The sequence below is a fragment of the Camellia sinensis genome, chromosome 6 (assembly GCF_055761805.1).
Source record: "Camellia sinensis isolate YWXY chromosome 6, ASM5576180v1, whole genome shotgun sequence".
In the NCBI taxonomy this organism is placed as follows: domain Eukaryota; kingdom Viridiplantae; phylum Streptophyta; class Magnoliopsida; order Ericales; family Theaceae; genus Camellia; species Camellia sinensis.
This window is the reverse complement of record NC_138966.1, coordinates 121,313,270-121,326,182: the sequence shown is the minus strand read 5'-3', so window position 1 is coordinate 121,326,182 and position 12,913 is coordinate 121,313,270. Positions and strand designations below refer to the sequence as shown.

Below are 12,913 nucleotides of genomic sequence, written 5' to 3'. Positions count from 1 at the left end.
ACTATTGCAATTAACTCAATTGAATCTAATTTACTCATACCTAATCAGTTTTCAGATAAATATACCATAAATTCACATTAATTATGATGATCATAAAACATCAATCAATTGTGGATTCGGCCGCCGATAAGGCCTTCAACTTACAGTCTAAACATATAAGCATGAACAGATAATCATACAGTCAAACAGATAGAATGCAACTTAACTAACATATACTCAATCAATTCGGTTTCCAATTTCAGTCAGCCAGTTCCGTAGTTTATTCAGTTCAATTATCAGTCATAGTCAGTCTCGGTTAACAGTGATTAGCAGTTAATCAGTCATTAATCGGTAAACAGTGTGAGGGTTGTTACAAACTAAGCATAAAAGGTTCGAGACACAATAGCATAGTCCAATAAAAAAGGAAAAACCGAAAAGAGATTTTGCTCAGCTCTCAAGTTCCAAGTAGTATTATAATCAACTTCTGGGCTATAGAAAGATTTTACTACCTTACTCTAAAACTTCTAATGAATGCTAATCAAAATCCTTCTGTAAAATTCACTCCAAAAAGTCAATACCAGAATCCAAAGAAATTATCAAACAAAACGCTATACTATAATCAATTCTTTGAGTAAGAGAATTCCACATTAATAAACAAACACATGCCAATGGACACGTACATACAAACATGCATAAAAAGCTTATTTAAAGAAAAGTACTCGAAGGCCTTTGCAATGTAGACTTATAATGGGCTTGAAATCAGTACGTATATGCACTTAGACAAACAAAATATTGTTCTAACATAAAACTCTAGCTCACAATTTGATGGCAAGAAAAACACACAACATATACATAACATTCATCCACCAGTGCAAGGTAGATTGAAAATAAAAAATAGTGCAAGAAATAAAAATTCACTCATGTAGGCTCTTATGCATGTATCTGTCTAGTGTGTTTACCACAGCATGGTATGTATGCCCTTCACAAATTTCAAAAATAAAAACTCTGCTTGGCAAGTTGTGAAGTTGCACATCAATCATGGAAAATCAATGACAAAGTACACAGCTTTCCTAAAGAATACCTTCTAAGAATGTGATATGGCTTCCTCATTCTCAACGTAATTAAACCTTTGCTCATCTCAGAGACTAATCCCTCCACCTTTTCCTTGTCTACTCCCATTTCTAATAGATATTGTTTGATAACGCATGTCTAGGCAAATCAAACTTTCAAAGGCGCCTGCAAGAAAGACACCAATTAATAAGTACATATGGCTCTTCTAAAATTGTTTCTTGCTTGCAAAAGCAAAAGTAAAAAAAAAATAAACATGGAAACAGTTTCCATACAAAGATCCCAACGTATACCCATCTCCTTCTAGATTGTAGCAACTCCTGATCAATGCATGAATTTGTTTATCCCAAAGACAATATGGCATGTTTTGCCTTGTTATGTTACAATCGTTTAGTAAATACTAAAGATTAGAGATTAGAGATTATAAAATTAGATTAGAGTGAATGCCCTTCAAAAATAAAAACTCTGCTTGGCAAGTTGTGAAGTTGCACATCAATCATGGAAAATCAATGACAAAGTACACCGCTTTCCTAAAGAAGGAAAATGGGCAACGACTCCGTCATTGTTGATGAAGATTGGGAGAGAGAGGGAGGAAGAGAGAAGATGAAGAGAGTAATACGGGGTTTGGGGTTCAATCACAAAATGGGCATATTATACTAATAGAATAATGTTGGAAAGTAACAAATTCTTTAATGGTGACAGATTTTGAAGGCATGATACCTCAATAAGATTAAGATTAATAAAAAAAGTGTAGCACATTAACTGAATAAGAAAGGAAACCTGTAAAATCTGTGGATTTGTGTGCACCATAGAACGTAATGCTTGGAACTGAAAAGCAAACAATATAAAAAAAAATGAATAAGAAATAAATTCAATTTCAATAGAAAATATGTATAAATCAAGATGGTCTAATTTGATTTCATCTCGTAGTAAGTACATGGTTGATGGTTGGGAAGATCTGATCTCATTAAAAACTTTACTGGGACAAAAAACTATTTAACTATAAGCAGATCCAGTAATTCAAATGCAAAGCTTTAAGATCAGACCAAACTCCTATAATTACAATCTTCTTAAAGCAAGGAATGACAGCAAATAATATAATAGGAACCAAACCTGTTGGTTGTTTCTTAGGAAATCTAGGGAGCCAACTCCACCAACACCAAAATGTGAAATTGTTTCCTGGAGATATTTCAGTTTAAAAATATAAGAAACATATAAAAGGTAAAGATACACTTGAAACTCTCTATCTAATATCTAAACTAATGCTAGACCTGAGGAAACAAATTCCAGGGAGATGAATAAGGTGCTCCAGAGACAGGTGCAGCTGCTGCTGCGCCTGTTTCATCCCTCTCAGAAGTTGCCTAATTCACAGGCATTACAACTTCTGGAATACCCTGAAAAATAGAACAATATTACAGAATTTGGCAAATGTGGATGTCATATAAAAAAATTAAAAAAAGAAAAAGAAAAAGAAAAGAACATACGGAATATAAATAATCCACTGCTCACTAGGTCCATATGCATTCCTTTTTAGATTAAGATTAAGATCAATAACAAATTCATACCTTTGAATAAGATTAATAAAATCCATTTTATTTTAAAACGAAACTCTATAAGAGGCCATCATAAATAATTTTTAAAATCTCAAAAAAATCTGTACTAAAAACCAAAAAAACATTATTCAACCACTATTCAGAACAGTTCTATCTCCAGTAACAAACACCAACAAACCATTATTCAACAAACCACTACTCAACTGATTTGATAAAATAGTTTTATCTTATTTTATGTTCTATCTACAACATAAAATTTGAACAAAAATAAAAAATACAAATAACAGAAATTAGAGAGATCGGAGAGACCTCCATGAGAGCCTCTGCAACGCCTCGCGTCGAATCGACGCCGCACGGTAACAATCGCTGAGTTTTAATTCAAGCTAATACAAAGGAATCTAACCAGAAACCATTGATTTGACGATTTGCAGAAGGGAGGCGGCGCAATCAACAATAGCGAAGGCAGATAGCGAAGGCAGAGGAGGAGCAAGGAGGCGTTGTGAGAAGCATGGGTGAAGAAGCTGAGGAGGTAGATGAAGGAAGCGAAGACGGAGGCGATGGTGGCGAGTTCGGAGATGATGATTATGATGATGATTTTCATTTTTAGGTCTCTTCTATGAGAATGTGAGAGAGAAGGTGTAGAAAGGGCGTTAAAGACGTGTGTGGTACTGAAAGCGTGGGCAGACGTGGAAGAGGGAGAGAGAGAGAGCGAGCATGTTTGGGCGGGAATGAAAATCATCTCAGCCATGGATGTTTATTAGGATTCATCTGAGCCATCCAAATGTATCTCTGATACATTTTAGACATATTTTCAAAAACCTTTCTCCCATATTATATAGATATAAACTTACAATATAATTATATAAATTTTAACACAAAAAATTTAATAAAAGTATATAAACTTACAATATTTTATAAAAAATGCTTTGTACGAGTTCATATAAAAGAATTATCAATTTGGTTTGTAGAAATGTTTCACGAAGTTAATTTAAGAAGGAAACTTTCAAATGTCTAAGAGCGTTATATACATTCTTCCAACTTTTCTCATGTTTCTTTATTAATTAGTTCATTATCGGATTTAATAAAATTAAATCAATTAAAAAAATTATCTGGTCAGGCAATAAGGGTCTGTAAACGCTGCATAAAAAGTACATAACACAATGGATTGATTAAATTGTTGTTCAACGTTAAATGATCCTTTAGAGGGAAGAAAAAAAAAAGGTTGAACCCAGATCAAAATAGCTGTGACTTGGCAAAATAAGGCTGATGACGACCAAATGATGAGCAGATGCAAGTAGGATTTGTAGTAACATATGTATGTAGAAGGCAAGAAAGCACATAGAAAGAAATCAGTGCCATAAATTCACATATTTTGAATATTTATTTCACAAATTTTGAATACCCAACTCACCTACTCCAAACTTTACCTAACTTAGAACCCACTCACAGTATTCTTTTATTCTAAATGTAACACTCTAATAAAAAACTATAGATCAAAAAAATGCACTCATAAAATGGAGTGTATGGTGTGATCCATAACCAAAATAAATTTTTTGAGTTCTAACTGTTGATTAAACAACCTATGTTTACAATTAAAAAAGAAAAACACAAAATCTCTTGGTAAATATAGCCAGCCTATGACATTTGTTGAAAGTGAATAATTGATATTTCACGAAGTTAATTTAAGAAGGAAACTTTGAAATGTCTAAGAGCATTATATACATTCTTCTAACTTTTCTCATGTTTCTTTATTAATTAGTTCAGGCAATAAGTGTTTGTAAATGCTGCATAAAAAGTACATAACACAATGGATTGATTAAATTGTTGAGAACACATCACAGATTCACATAACTTACACACAGCATCACATAACATCACAGATTCCTAGGCAAAGACACACACACACACAACATCTACTATTGTCAAATTTTAGTTCCAAAACTGAATCTAAATTCATCAGGTCACAAACAGAGAGAGTAAACAAAGAGAATGAAATTCAAATAAAATGCCTTGAACTCAAATTCAAAAACAGACACGGGGAGAGAGATAACGAGACAATGTAAAACAGAACCTTGAAGCCAAATTAAAAAACAGACACAGAGAGATAAAGGAAAAGGCATATATAAATACTTTGAACCCAAATTCAAAAACAGACACGAGAGAAAAGGGAAGAGACAGATTTAAATACCTTGAACTATGGGTCTTGAAGCCATTGGGGTTCGAATTTGGAAATTCAAAAACAGCGAATTAGGAAATTCAAAAACAGACACAGAAAATCATGAAAATCTGACCCCTTTAGAGTTGGGCAACTATACATATCATCACACATGATTAGAACAAATGACTAAGAAATAATAAGGAAATTACTTACACTTGAATTGAGAGAGAGAGGTACTAGAGAGAGAGGGAGAGAGGTACCAGAGAGCTCCCATGGGGGTTCGAAGCAAAGAGAAAGAGAAGACAGCGGTGTCAATGTAGAATTCGAGGAAGTTGATGATGATGACGGTGGCTATGGTGGTGGAAGCCCTAGCCTTCGGTGACCCAATCGAAGCACAGTTTCACGATTCACAATCGGAAACCCTACCGTGCAAGTGGGAGGGTTGCAACTTGAAGTCACGGAGAGAGAAGGGAGGAGAGGCAGAAATCAAGGCCAGCGTCGGGAGCGAGCGCAAAAGGGAGGGTATGAAAGAAGAATAATAACAGAGAGGGAGAGAGAGATAGAGGGAATGGGGGAGGAGACGTGGGTAGGTCAGAGAGGGAGAGAGAGAGTGTTTGGGCGGGAAGAAAATTCATCTCAACCATTAGATATTGATTAGGATTGATCTAGACCATTCAAATGAACTATATCTCACATACATTTTATATATTTTCAAAAACCATTCTATCTTATTATATAAATATATATATATATAAATAAAATTTTAAAAAATTGCTTAAAATATTAAAAAAATTCAGTAAAAACAAAAAACACGAAAAACAAGAAAGTAGAATTTTCTGAAAAGAGTTTTTAGAAAACTCTAACCAAGCATGCTGAATGGTATTTTTAAATTTATGAAAACAATAGTGATTGTTTTATTGAAAATGAAGTGACTAAAATAAATTATATTTTTATGTATAAAATTTTTTGAAAAAATCTCAATATAAAGGTAATATCCATCATTATTGATATGTAAATATAATTAATTTCACTATATATATGTAAAAATTATAGCGTGTTAGTTATATTTGCATATGGAGTTCATTCTTCATATGTTGTTTTACTATTGATTGGTGATATCATATGTCAATAATGACGTGATATCACTACTATATGAAATTTTTACTCAAATTTTGTTAAAAATTTAATTTATCTTACCATTATATAATTTATTTTACGACTTAAATATATGACTTTTTTACATTATCCATGATACACTAGTTACACGCAATACTTTTTTTTACTCGAAATTAATTGTAAAATTTTATGTGTAATACTTTTGTAATAATTTATTTAAGTTTTTGTACTTAATATTAATTCAAAAATTATTATTATTTTCTTATTGTTGGTTATGGAAAAATAAATAAAATAAAGTTGTAATTAATAAATGTCCTTTTTGATTTAATTTTCTGGCTCCACTACTAATTATCATATACATAAACTTTTTTAATATTACAAACAAAAAAAGTAAACTTTTATATTAAAAAATAAAATAAAATAAGTAATTATCAAACCCCAACTTATAAAAACGTGCAATTACTTGCAAAGCAGGTGTATTGTTTAGAGAAAATTGGTTAAAATCCAATTAGTAATAATTAAGAGCGGCCCAACACGTCTCCGATTCATTCCAACTAGTAATAATTAAATACGTTGAAAAAGTAAATCTTAATTTGTTGGATCAATTAATATTATCTTACTTCAGTCGATTTCATATAATCAGTATAGCTCCATTGGTTTGTTTATCAATCTTAAGTTCAGATCGAAAATTAATTTAGTGTGAGTTACACTCAATGAGAGGGTAATTTTTGGGAAAGATTGGGCCGAGCTGCAAGTTGAGCTTTGAAGCCCAAAACGCAGTGGACTAGGTAAAAAGGCCATACAGAATACTCCGGCCCAGAAGGGCAAAATTACTCCGGCCTTGGGAAGACAAAGCTACTTCGGCCCAAGGAGACGAAATTACTCCGGTTCAAGAAGAGATCGTTACTTCAGCCCGAGGAAGAGTAAAATTACTCCGGTCTGGAGGCAATTCACAGTTAGGCCGGTCTCAGAGTTAGTCCGGTCGCAGTATGTTCTAAGAAGGCCGGTGTCGGAATTAGTCCGGTCGTGACTTATATTGGTTAGGTCGGTCCGAACTTGTTACTTGGAAGTTTGATCTAAGCGCATCAAGGTCGAACAGGGCAGCCGAAGTAAAGAGTTGGAGGAGAAGACCGAACTAAGGATAGTTCGGCCTTCTGTGGCTCGGTATAGCCAAGTTTACTTCGGTCAAAAGGAAGTTCGGCCGTAAAGAAAACCATCCCACTTGGTTTAAGCAGTGGGGGAGGGTGTAAAAGGATAAGCATTATCCTTAAGAGATTGAATCCTAGGAGGACTCTGTATGGAGAAATACAAGTCCTACTAGGATTGTGCCATATGAAACTTATAAAAGCTCACAAGCATCACCTTGGAGGAGGTAATTGAACATAATCTTTCTGAGAACTTAGAGCTTTGTCTATTTGTCAAGTTTTCTGACTTAGGCATCGGAGAGGTTTCCGGCACACACCCGCCGGCTAGCTCACGTTTGTGTTTTCAGGTGATAAAGCGACGTCGTACGGAGGAGCGTGGATTTGGTCAACAGGATTATACGAGGAGAATTATTTCTTCCCCGTACAATTGGCGCCGTCTGTGGGAATAACAGACAAGAACAAAAACCTCTTGACTAAGCTTCTCCTTTTCTCATTCAATGGCACACATTGAAGACTTGCCGCAGTCCGCCGTCGACAGACTAACTCCAGAAGGGGGCGCAAGGCGTGAAGGATTACCTGCCGTCCCTCCCATGGCGGACTTGGAGCCCCAACAACATAATTCCAGGAGGGGTGGCAGAGGAAGGCGGAATGGCAGCCCTCGTCACTCTCAAAGTCCCGATAGGCAAAGGAGGAGGATTGATCCTCAAGCCCTGGAAGATCGCGTAAAGGAACAAGATGAACTAATTCGAAGGATGGCGGCGGACATGGAGGCCTTGAAACGCCAGATGAAGACCAAAGATGTGGCGACAGGAGAGGGGCGCAAGCACAAGACGCCCCCTCGCCACTCAGAAAGTCGTAGTAGGAATACTACACCCTCTCAAGGAGAGAGCAGAAGCCTCAGGACAGGCGACACTCACTCCTTATCTTCAAGGACTCGTCACTCCAGGTCTGAGAGGATGAGATCCGAAAGATCATACACTGAAGGAAGCACGTATTGGCCTTCACATTCACACCAAACAAGATCCAGACAAACCGAGCTACCCAGGTCATCCGACTTACGAACCGTGCTAGAAGAAAAAGCACGATGCAAGGAAGATGCCAGGGCAAGGGATCCACACCGAGTTTCGGCCTTACAACGGTTGGCTCCTCGGACGCACGGAAGCGTCGAGGTTGGAATGCCAATACCGCGACCGGCCTACGAACCAACGGACAAGGCATTGGCAAGACTACAGACCTCGCCGTTTGTCCCAGCGATCGAAAACGCACCCCTACCATCAGGCTTCCTTCAGCCGAAGTTCAATACATATGAAGGGAAGACGGATCCATATTCTCACCTGAGCCACTTTCGCCAAGTCATGGCTGTGTACAGGCGAAACGAGGCCCTAATGTGCATACTCTTCCCATCAAGTCTGGGCGACTTAGGCTTGACTTGGTTCGAAAAACTCCCAGAGGGCAGCATAGCCTCCTGGGCCCAATTGGCAGAAGCGTTCGTAACAAGGTTTCGGACAAATACTAAAACACCGGTGGAGATAGACCAGCTACTCTCCATCGACATGGGTGAGAAAGAAACCCTCAGATCTTACAACAGTCACTACTGGGAGACATTCAACCAGATTGGAGACTGCCCCACCAATCTAGCCATTGCGCAATATAAAAGAGGCCTACCAGTAGGGAACCGACTAAGGGATTCAATTACCATGACGCCACCCCTCACCATGGAAGCCCTGATGGAGAGAGTGCATCAGCACATCAGGGTAGAAGAAGATGGCGCACGTTCCAAATCCAAAACAAGTGCGGCCACGGTACCAGAAAAGAAAACCTCAGCAAAGGTTAATACGGTGGACCGAAGTAACAAAAATGGACGTGGTAGACGAGATAACGGAGAAGACCCAGACAAAAGATGGCTGAGAATTCGCACTGCCATAACCACGGTGTTCAAAAAACCAATATATCGGATTCTGAGCGAAATCAAGGATGAGCCTTTTGTCAAGTGGCCAGCCAAGCTTGGAGAAGCTCAGAAGAATTACGACGACAGATCACGGTGCACCTTCCACAAAGAAAAATGGCACCGAACTGAGAATTGCACGCCCCTAAGACAGCATTTAGAAGAATTGGTGGCAGCAGGCCACTTGGACGAATACATTGAAGGAGGAGCGCAACCAGACCCCCAAGATCATGACCAACCCAACAGAATGCCAAACGACGCACCACCGCAAGGCATTATCAATGTAATTCATGGAGTTTTTGAACTTGAGCGCGTATGCGAGCTTAGAGGTTCAATCAAGAAGGCTGAACACTTTAGGGAAGTATTAAGTTCCCAACCCGCCATCAAGAAGGGGAGGACAGAGGCAACAAACGTCATGTCCTTTTCGGATAAGGACCTGGAACGAATTTACTGCCCCCATAATGATGCCCTGGTTGTCACTCTCCGAGTCAAGGATTTTGACGTCAAGCGGATTCTGATTGACCAGGGTAGTTCATGTGAGATCATGTATTACGACACATTCAAACAACTAAAGCTGCAAGACAAAGACTTGGCACCTGCAGTTTCTCCCCTGATTGGATTCAACTCCATGCCAGAGTGGCCTGTCGGCAAAATAATCCTTCCAGTCAGAGCTGGAAGTGTATCAAAACAGGTGGAGTTCTGGGTATTGAAGGTCCCCTCCACCTACAACATCATCCTGGGCAGAACATGGCTACATGCCATGCGTTCGGTAGCGTCATCATACCATCAGGTAATGCGGTTCCCCAATGACGCCGGTATAATTGAAGAAGTCTATGGCGATCAGATCATGTCAAAACAGTGCTTCGCCACAGCAAATGGAAGCCGAGCTGCCAAAGGATACGTTCATTCGGTGGAAGAGCCAGAAAGTAATGAACTATTCGCTGACGTCGGCAAAGAGGCTGATCAGAAAGCGGTGGAAGACTTGGTGGAAGTAAAAATAGATGAGAAGAACCCGGATAAGTTCTTCTTGCTTGGCTCATCATTGTCCAGCGCTGAGAGATTAAAAGTCTTAGAATTCTTGACCTCTAACATCGAAGTGTTTGCTTGGACACCTTACGACATGCCAGGCATTGATCCAAACTTCATCAGTCACCAACTCAATGTCCACCCATCCGCCAGACCAGTCATTCAACGCACACGCAGATCGGCACTCCACCACGCCGAAATAGTGGCAGAAGAGGTGGGCAACCTGCTGGAGGCAGGAGCAATAAGGGAAGTGCACTACCCAAAATGGATCTCCAACACCGTCATAGTGCCAAAAAAGAATGGTAAATGGCGCGTCTGCGTCGACTACAAAACAGTCAACAAGGCGTGCCCAAAAGATAGCTTCCCTCTACCAAGGATAGATCAACTGGTGGACTTAACGGCAGGACATAACCGACTTAGCTTTTTGGATGCATACAGAGGCTACCACCAGATTGCCATGCACGAACCAGACCAAGAGGTCACTTCCTTCACAACACCAAGGGGGTTATATTGCTACAAGGTCATGCCCTTTGGCCTAAAGAACGCAGGGGCGACATTCCAAAGGATGGTCACCAAGATGTTTGAACCATTGTTAGGCAGAACAATGGAGGCGTACATCGACGACATGGTGGTCAAAAGCAAGGATAAGAATGACCATCTGAAAGACTTAGGCGAGATGTTCCAGATCCTGAAGAAACACAAGCTACGCCTCAATGCGTCCAAATGCGCATTCGGAGTTGGATCTGGCAAATTCTTGGGCTTCCTGGTGACCAACCGAGGTATAGAAGCCGACCCCTCTCAGATCAAAGCGATCCAGGAGTTGGAGAGACCAAACTCAGTCAAAGAAGTGCAGCATCTTACTGGTATGGCGGCTGCACTCAACCGGTTCATAAGCAGATCGTCGGACAGACTACGACCGTTCTTCCAAGCTTTAAAGGCCAAGTTTGAGTGGGATGAAGAATGCGACCGAGCTCTGGAAAGCTTGAAGGAATACATGTCTTCCCCACCACTACTTGTCACTCCAGTACCTGGTGAAGAACTCTTTTTATACCTAGCAGTCTCTCAACACGCAGTCAGCGCAGTGTTGGTTCGTGCAGAAGGAATACAACACTTGCCCATCTTTTATGTCAGCAAGACATTGTTGGGAGCCGAAACAAGGTACTTACCATTGGAGAAACTAGCATTAGCATTAATGATGGCATCCAGGAAATTGGCGCACTACTTTCATGCCCACACCATAGTCATCCTCACGGCCTTTCCATTAAAAGCTCTGTTTGAAAGGGCGAACTTCAGTGGGCGAATTTTGAAATGGGCAGTAGAGTTGGGACAATTCGATATCAAGTTCCAACCAAAGACCGCAATAAAAGCTCAAATCTTTGGCAGACTTCGTCGCAGAGTTTACTCCTGGAAGTCATCATATCTGCCCAGTCGACCTGACTGACTTAACCGAACTAGGGACGGAAGTTGACGCCGGAATATCGCAACCCCTAGTGGAAGGTAGTCAATCAAACACCAAGGCAGACCACACCAAGGACAACAAGGAAGAGACGAATAAAGGCTCACCAGCAGTTCAAACAGAGGACGAAGGGCAGACAGCCAACCAGGACTTTGAAGAAAACACCCTTCTTGACCTCACGACATCATCTGATCCTTCCACTTGCTGGAAACTATTCGTTGGAGAGATGTGGAAGCTCTTTGTGGACGGAGCATCCAACCGACATGGTGCAGGGCTTGGCATAGTCCTCATCTCTCCAGACGGCCTGGTTATAGAGCAAGCAATCAACCTTGGCTTCCCAGCATCCAACAATGAAGCAGAGTATGAGGCGCTTATCGCAGGACTCAAGTCAGCACACTTCATGAAAGCAGCCGAACTAATGGTATACAGTGACTCTCTGCTGGTAGTAAACCAAATTTCGGGCGAATACGAAGCAAAGGACGACAGAATGGCCAAGTACCAAGAGTTAGTCAGAACAGAGATCAAGAAGTTTGATGTGGTAAGGATAGAACAAATTGGCAGGGAGGAAAACAGCCGAGCGGACGAGCTAGCAGGCCTGGCCTCAATGGCAGATACATCGATCCCTCATCCATTACTCATCGACTTCTTACCAAGACCAAGTATAGAAGACCCCGAAGCAGAAGAAGTATATTGCACTGAATTAGGCCCTTCATGGATGGATCCCATCATCCTGTTCCTAAAAGACGGCATCCTACCAGCAGAGAAAAAAGAAGCCAACAAAATAAGGGCAAAGTCGCAGCGATTTTGGCTATCTCCATCTTTGGCATTATACAAGAAGTCATTCTCTGGGCCTTACCTCAAGTGCGTTCATCCCAGCAAAGTAGAAGCCTTCCTATTCGAAATACATGAAGGGGTATGTGGAAGTCATCAAGGGGGAAGGTCGCTCGCCTACAGGGCTATTTCGCAAGGATATTGGTGGCCGTATATGCAAGCAGACTCAGAAAAATATGTGAAGAAGTGTGAAAAATGCCAGAAATTCGCGCACCAAATACATCAACCAGCAAGAGAACTCCTACCTTTAACTAGCCCATGGCCTTTCGCAATGTGGGGCTTAGACATAGTAGGACCACTTCCAACAGCACCCGGAGGCAGAAAATTCTTTCTCGCAGCAACAGACTACTTCACAAAATGGGTGGAAGCAGAAGCACTGGCGTCAATCAAAGAGAAGGATGTGAAGAAGTTTGTTTGGCAGAATATTATCACTCGGTTTGGCATACCAAAAGCACTGATCTCAGACAATGGAACTCAGTTCGACGGCAGGATCTTTAGAAGCTTTTGTGAAGAGTACAAGATAGAGTTCTACAATTCCACACCGGCATATCCCCAAGCAAATGGGCAAGCAGAAGCATCAAATAAAGTCGTCTTGGATGGACTTAAGAAAAGGCTAGAGAAGGCAAAAGGCAAGTG

The 12,913-nt window shown here is 40.1% G+C and overlaps 1 long non-coding RNA gene across 1 annotated transcript; it reads right to left on the bottom strand.

The window, feature by feature from the left end:
- Positions 1–760: 760 nt before the first annotated feature.
- Positions 761–2,229, bottom strand: LOC114265692 (uncharacterized). Its single transcript, XR_014331770.1, has 3 exons — positions 2,161–2,229; positions 1,828–1,875; positions 761–1,215 (listed from the first exon to the last, which is right to left on the bottom strand). It is a non-coding gene; the product is annotated as an uncharacterized LOC114265692 (long non-coding RNA).
- Between the last annotated feature and the right edge of the window lie 10,684 nt (positions 2,230–12,913).